The sequence below is a fragment of the Suricata suricatta genome, chromosome 5, assembly GCF_006229205.1.
Source record: "Suricata suricatta isolate VVHF042 chromosome 5, meerkat_22Aug2017_6uvM2_HiC, whole genome shotgun sequence".
Lineage (NCBI taxonomy): Eukaryota > Metazoa > Chordata > Mammalia > Carnivora > Herpestidae > Suricata > Suricata suricatta.
The window spans coordinates 89,249,444-89,257,079 of record NC_043704.1 but is presented as its reverse complement, the minus strand read 5'-3'; the positions used below and the strand labels follow the sequence as shown (position 1 = coordinate 89,257,079).

At 38.4% G+C, this 7,636-nt stretch overlaps 1 pseudogene; it reads left to right on the top strand.

Moving 5' to 3' along the window:
* LOC115291201 overlaps positions 1 to 3,774 on the top strand; it is a 6,947-nt pseudogene extending 3,173 nt beyond the window's left edge.
* Positions 3,775 to 7,636: the final 3,862 nt, after the last annotated feature.

Sequence of the window (7,636 nt, the reverse complement as noted above, 5' to 3'; positions counted from 1 at the left end):
AATACAATCTAAGTTTATTTTGGGAGTGTTTGCTGTATCATTGGATTTAATGAAATGTTTAGAGGTGCAGTAGGCATGACTTTGAGTAGATAATGAAAGAAAATGCAAAATGCTTATTGATTCATGATGTGGTTTCATCTTAGCTTGGGCAAACCATGCAGTATTTAATACATAGTAGCAGAATATTTACTATTGAAGCCTGAAAAGATGTGAGTTCTTTGTGTGCAATCTTTCATTTATGTATGGGAAAGGGTTGTCTTTTTTTAATGTTTTTACATTGTAGTACTTGTTTTGCTTGTTGGTGGTGTTTGCTTATTTAATACATTCCGTCAAGGACAGAAATTTAAAAAAATATATGAGGAATTCAATTTCCTTTTTTTTGAGAGTTTTGGGAATATTTCAATTATGTGTTTAATTCTGTAAGCCAATCAGAATAAAATTTATTTAATGTAAAAAAAAAAAATAAACAAGAGCCAGTCTTTCTGTTCCTTCATGTAAAAATTATTTAGACTATATTACCACAGCTTCAAATTCCTTGAAACTCTTACTTTTAGAAATGTATTATTCAGAAATATTTTATTTGGGTTCAGGTTGAACAAGGAATGATACAAAGAATTTTTCATATAATCAACAGAAAATACACTGGAGAAAGTATACAAATTAGAAGTCTACATTTTTGTCATCAAAGCTACTTTACATATCGTTTTCCTTTTCTCTTAGCCAAATGACTACTTTTGGTAATAACTATTGTATAAAAATGTGAGGAAAACACAGAATATAATAGTATAATCCTAGAGTGTCTTTAGGAATCTCTTTTTTTCCTATTTGCCTAATTTTCTCCTACTTGCTTTGGAGCCCAGGTTAAAAATATGCAACATTCTTGCTTCACCCATAATCCTGAGAAGGGGAAAATAATGCAATCATTTTGATTTTTTTGTATGCTATTTTCATATATTCTTTCCTAGATGCTTTATTCTTGTCTTCCTTCCAAACAATTTAGACACAGATGCTGCCTCTGTAAACGCTGCAGATACTGAGGATTTGTCAGTAAAATATATTTCTGAGGGAGCCTACCTGTCTTACACTACTTTATCCTAGGATTTTACATCTATATTTCTAATTTTTGCAGTATTTTATTTCACTTCCCTTCTCCCATCACTAGTATTCTGGAAAGGCAATAAGCAGTAAAATTATTATTCACATTTAAAAGAGAGAAAATTGATGCTGGAAAAACTTGTCCAATGTCACAAAAGTAAACCCTGGGGAGACACTGGAGAGTAATAGCAAATATTTGCTACAGAAAACTCGGTTTTATAGCATACTGCATCATATTAGGTAAATGCACTTTCTTTGAATGTGGAAAGCAGAGACTTGTTAGAAAACATGCAATTTCACAAGTGAGCCAGGAATATACTTTGCCCAAAGAGACACCTGGAATTAGTTGTTGCTCTCTTAGGAGATCAATGGGACTCATGTAGGGATTGCAATGTGTGGTAGTCACGGAGGCGGAAGACTTTTGTGTTGGCAAAGCAGTGCCTCCCAGATAGATCTTTTAATTGCTTAAACATTAGGAGCAAGCTGTCACCTTGTGATGAAAGCTTCAGTTTGTATCTTGATATTTGGCATTCCTACCTCCAGTGGACTTAAAATAAAGGTTTGAAAATATGAGGGAAACTTAGCTCTTAGCTAAACTCCTTAGATTAAAGCCTTTTTAACTAAAAATTAGCTCTAACTAGGAGTTATTTTTTCCTTCCTGCCTTCCTTCCTTCCTTCCTTCTTTATTTCCTTCCTTCCTTCCCTCCTTCCTTCCTTTTTTTCCTGCCACCAGATAATTTTTATAAATTATTTAACAAAAGCCTCACAAACACCTATAAAGAGTAATTTTAGTTACTGCTTAAATATACTTTGAAACTCAAGTGCTCTGATCTATTATTAGTATCCATGAGAAAGAAAAATAAACCTCAGACCCCTCCCTTGACAAGGTTGTGAGCTAATATGAGATGGAAGATGTGTACAACTGACACATGACAAGTTGTAGTGTGGAAAGGAACAAACTGTCTTTGGAGTTCAGAGAGAAAGAGATCGACTTCATTAGGGATGGGAAAATGAGGCAAGACTCAATTAAAATCAAAGAGTAGGTCCCCTCTATCTTGTTATTTCCCTGGCTTGATCAAAATTTGTGTCATACTACACTACTACCTTTTGGGAGTTTCCTAAAGCAATTTTATAGTTTTTGAATAACCAGACCAGATGAAAAGTCATCTGTAGACATTAAGCCATATTACCGCATTCTGTTATTCTGTTATTTCTTCAGAGAAATGAAATGCTTCAACTTCAAACCCTCAAAAATCTGCCTCAGTTCAATTTTGGAATCTTAACATTATGCTTCTACATAGATCATAACACGTTTTCTTTCTATGCCCTCCCTACATGAAACTGAATAAGAAAATTAATTATGCCAGTTGGTAACAACCACATTTGACAAATGTGGTTGTTGGGGAGGAATCTTGTGGGGAAGGCACAACAAACTAATATATTTTGGCAAAGATGAGACTGTAGCATAATCATTGCAAGAGCTGTCTCATTATATAACTCCATGGAGTAGAAAATACAAGATATCCTTGGAGGTTAAGGATGCTGCAACCCTGGCCATACCTCTTCCATTTGAGGTGATAGGTATAAATTATGGAAGATGAGATGACATGTTAGCTATTTTGATGGTTTTTGACTTAGTGTCACAATACAACAACTGTAAAGAACAAGTAAGCCATCTTCAGTGATGGATTTTAATTTCATATTGACATTTTGTAGGAGGATATAAGGCAGCTCAGCTTATTTCATGCTTACTTGAGTAGAAATATGTGAAAGTCTAGTTAGTTCACATATTTCAATATAAGTTGAGGCCACTAGTCCTCAAGCATATCTTGATAATTGGAGGAAAATCACTCTGAAGTATTCTTGAATTTATTCAATGCTTATGTGTTAACCTTTGATAAATGTAGGCCACACCCAGTTTGTAAACACCTATTTCTATCAACTGACGTGTTTATTCTTAATTCTTCTGTTTAGAATTTTTATTCTCTTCAGCCTTTTCTCATCATTCATAAATGAATATAACATCTCTTTATCCACCCATTCATTTATTCAATAAACATTCACTGAGAACTAGTATATATCACGCAGTTCTAGGCACTTGGCAATATGGCCATCAATAAGACATAAAAGATCTTGGTGTTTTAGGAAGAGGAGGGCCTGTGTGCAGCACCCAGAACCCGCCTTTCCAACCCATCTGAGCATCGGCTTCTGGTTCCCAGTCTGAATTGGCAGTGAGAGCAGAGCCTGAGGAACGTGAGGTGCCTGAGGCTTGGGAGGCATTACTGGAGATGGATTCCTTATGATGACTACCAGTGGTTTTCCTACCTGCCTGCAGTGGCCAAGCATGGATTTCTCCTCATGAGAGGGTGTATCACCTGGATTACAGCAATGACCCAGTTTCTGCCTGCAACTGTCACACTGAAGAAGCTCCCTGGAGCTCACTTGTCATTTAATATCTGAAGAGGAGAGGCCTCCCAGCTAGGCATCTTTATCTCCAAGGTCATTCCTAATTCTGAAGCACATCAAGCAGGACTTCAGTCTGCTGTGAATCATGTGGATTTCCAAGATATTGAGCACAGCAGGTCTGTTGAGATCCTAAATACAAGCCATGAAATCGGCATATATGTCCACTTCTTTCCATACAATTATCATCACTGAAAAGAGAGGACTGTGCACTAGAGAATTTCAGCCCATAGCCCTCCACATGGAATTTCTACTACAACTGGTTAGGTGTCAGGGAAGCTTCTTGAGAAACTCTACTCCCGGCCCCATCCTGGCAGAGCAGAGTGGGAAGGATGGGGACACAGTGAGGCCCTGCACCAAGCCAGCTAGCCAACTGTATTACCCAAATTGTACTGCACTTTCTGTTTCCTAGTTTTCTAGGTGAGCTTTATTCCCTAAAGGAGGAAGGATGATGATATCTAGGTATAGCCTGTGGAGAACCCTGCTAGAAAAGGGAACTGACATTCATTGAATACCCTGTGCTAGACAATTATACATATGTCATATCATTTTCATTAGAGTACAGAAATCAATAGAGAAAAGTATCTTGGGTGCCATCTCATCTACTTGGCCATCTCTCTCATCTCATCCTTGGATGCCAGTCACATACACTTTAGCAACTCCCTGGGACTGTCCCCTTCCTCCTATCCTCTCCCCACAAAAGTAAAAGACAATGCTGAGATAAAAAAAAAAAAGCATAAGAGATCTTTGCTTTCATAAACTGTAGAGTATTTTATACTCAAATATATATATATATATATATATATATATATATATATATATACAAGTGAAAAATAGATAACCCAGTAGCAATAAGTTTTATGGATAAGATAAAACAGAGCAATATTAGAAATGATCTCACATAAACCACACATTTGATGACATCATGAATAAAGGACTCACTAAAGAGATATGTAGGTTTGAGACCTAAAACATAAGAAGAAACCTTCTTCTGTGAAGAGCTGGAAAGAACTGCTGGAAAGTGTTCAAGTTAAAAATGGTAGCAGGAGCACCTGGGTGGCTCAGTCAGTTAAGCGTCCGGCTTCAGCTCAGGTCATGATCTCATAGTTTGTGGGTTCGAGCCCCGCATCAGGCTCTGTGCTGACAGCTAGCTCAGAGCCTGGAGCCTGGAGCCTACTTCCGATTCTGTGTCTCCCTCTCTCCCTGACCCTCCCCTGCTCTCACTATCTCTCTCTGTCTCTCAAAAATAAATAAAAGACATAACAAATTTTTAAAAATGGTGCAAATGTTAAATTTTTCAGGTAGAAAAGAGCCTGGCTATTTAAGAAATTCCCTGAAAAATATAGTATGGCTGAAATATAACAAGGGGAAAATTGGGTAGAAATCATGTCAACCAGAATTTGATAGGACAGGATAAGAAGTCTGGATTTTTCTTCTTGCAATGGGAAGCCATCAGAGATCATGTACTATACATCTTCAAAAAGATCCTCTGGCTCTTATGTAGAGCCAAGGGTTATAAGTATGCAATGAAAAGGAACAGACTTGTCAAGAAGCAGATCCAAGATAATGACTTCTGATGATAATAGCAATGGATAAATGGATGTATAAATTTTGCCTGTAGGCAAATTTTGCTATTTAGTAAGATGTGTAAGATTATGAGTAATAGGAAAGAATCATGATGACTCCGAGGTTTTTGCGTGAATAAGTAGCTGGAGGTGTAATTTATATAAATTGACAAAGGTTGAGTAGGATTAGGTTACAGACCCAACAATGAAGAGTTCTAGGTCATATACATTTTTGATACATTTATTAGCCATTCAAATGGAAATTTCAAGTAGGTAGTTGAATACACGGAGTCTGGAACTCAGAGAAATTATCTAGAATTTTATTTAAAGCCATGAGACCATAGGAAAGATCAAATGCCCATGGAAACTATAGAGTTTTAGAAGAGAAGCAGAATAAACCCTGGGGCAGGATACCATCTCAGAGGATTGTGATGAGATATTAGTAAGAGATAATGTTCACAAAAGTATCTACTACATGATATATGCTTAATAATTTTGATTTATCTTTATAGATTCTTTGTACATGATAGACCCAGTAAAAGATAAGAATAAAACAAAACATGTGTAAGAAATAAGAAAGGAATTTGTCTGTATAGGCAGTAAATATCTTTTACATATGAACTTAAATTGTCATGTTCAGGGTAATATCATAATCTCATTTTATGTGTTAGTAAAATGAGATCTGTAGAGATTTCCTACTTGCTAGTAACTGACAGAATTAAAATTGACACCCCAAATGTCAAAGTTTACTCCTTTGGAATCACAGGCTCTGAATCATTTAGGATCTTATAGCCCATTTAAGAGGCCAAGAACGGGTACAAAAACATAAGACTTTAAGATGGTACATGATTACATTAGGAATGAGGTGGTATGTTCTACATGGAATCAGGCTTTATAGCCGGGCACATGTAGATTTGATAATAGGTTTACTTTTTAATAGCTTCATGATATTAGGCAAAAAATATACTCTTTTTGAATCTCGGATGTTTTCTTTTTATTTGTTAAATGATATGTACCTAGCAAAGTTGTTTTGAGGAGATTAAAATAGGTGTGAGCAGGGGTGGAGCCAAGATGGCGGAGAGGAAGGGAGCTCTGTAAACTCCATCTGCACCATTTATCGAACTGAGAAGGATATTACGCTCAACTGAGAGAGCGGAAGGAGAAAATACGAACTCCAGAAGGAATAGAACCTCAAGGATACCTGAGTGAGTGGGGGCAAATGGGGGAGACCCGAAAACGGGCCAGCCCAGGATGGGCAGGGGAGGTAAGATCCCCAGCCCAACGTGGCGCAAGCACGCAGCCCCTGAGAGACAAAGGAAGAGACAGAGTCAGAACACGCTCATAGAACTGTCTCTGGGGAAGAGGTATAGAACGCTTGGCTGCGCGTGGAGACAGAAACCCACTCCATAGATAACTGCTGGGCAGCCGGAATCCCGAACCGGGGTGGCGCAAGAGAAGGAATAGCCTCAAGCCCTAAACCATCTCGGCGGAAAATCAGAGGCGTCTGTGGCTGTGAGAAGCGGCTGCACTGGGGAGGCGCGCTCCTCGGCAGGAAGCGGAAGCGGCCAGAGCGAGACTGCGCCAGGCCCGGGCAATTTGAACTTGGTTTTGGGAACGGGACCACGGACCGCATTTCCATGGCACACCTCGCCCCCTGCACGGACTGCGTGAATCCCGGGTCCCCACAGGGAAGAAATAGGGCGCACACCTATGCGACCTCCAACAAAGAGTCGGTGGCGGGTGGAGGCCCGGGGGCGCGCTTAGAATGTGGGAGCTCCCAGCACGTTTCCAGGAGCGCACAGCTTCTTGAGTAAAGCTATCGGAAACTAAGAGAGACTCAGTTTTTTGCTTTTTGTTTTTTTCCTTTCCCCCATTGCAATCGTGATCCTGACTGGGGGTGGGGACTCCGCAATTGAGACTGTGAAGGTGCGCACTTGCCTCCTGCTGCTCATTTCGCCTCAGGCAGGGGCGGAGCCTCTGAGAGCAGACTCCAAGACTTACCCCATCAAACCAAGCCTATCCACCAGAGGGAGCTGCTGCTTGCTTTTTTTTTTTTTCGTTTTTGTTTTTTTGTTTTGTTTTTTTTGTTGTTTGTTTTTTAATATATAAAATTTTTTTTCTCCACTAGTTTTGTACTTATTTCTTTATCATTATTACCTTTTTTCCTTTTTCTTTACTCAATTCCTTTAAATTTTACTCCTTATATTCCTTTCTCCTTTCTCCCTTACATTTTCACCTTCTTGCAACCCAGATATATTCTCCTGTATCTCATCCTTACCTCTCCCCTAAACTGGTCATACACTTTTAAATGGTCTACTGTCCTTTGTTGTCTCAGACCCCCTTATATATATACTTTTTTGTCTTTTCTTCTTTCTCTTTTCTTTTTATTTTCTCTTCTTCTCTTCTTTTCATCTCTTTCCCTCCCATTTTCTTATTTATCTTGAAATCTAGTTAAATGCTATTTACTTGAATATTGTACCATACTCCAGTAAATACTCTATTTCCGAATTTTC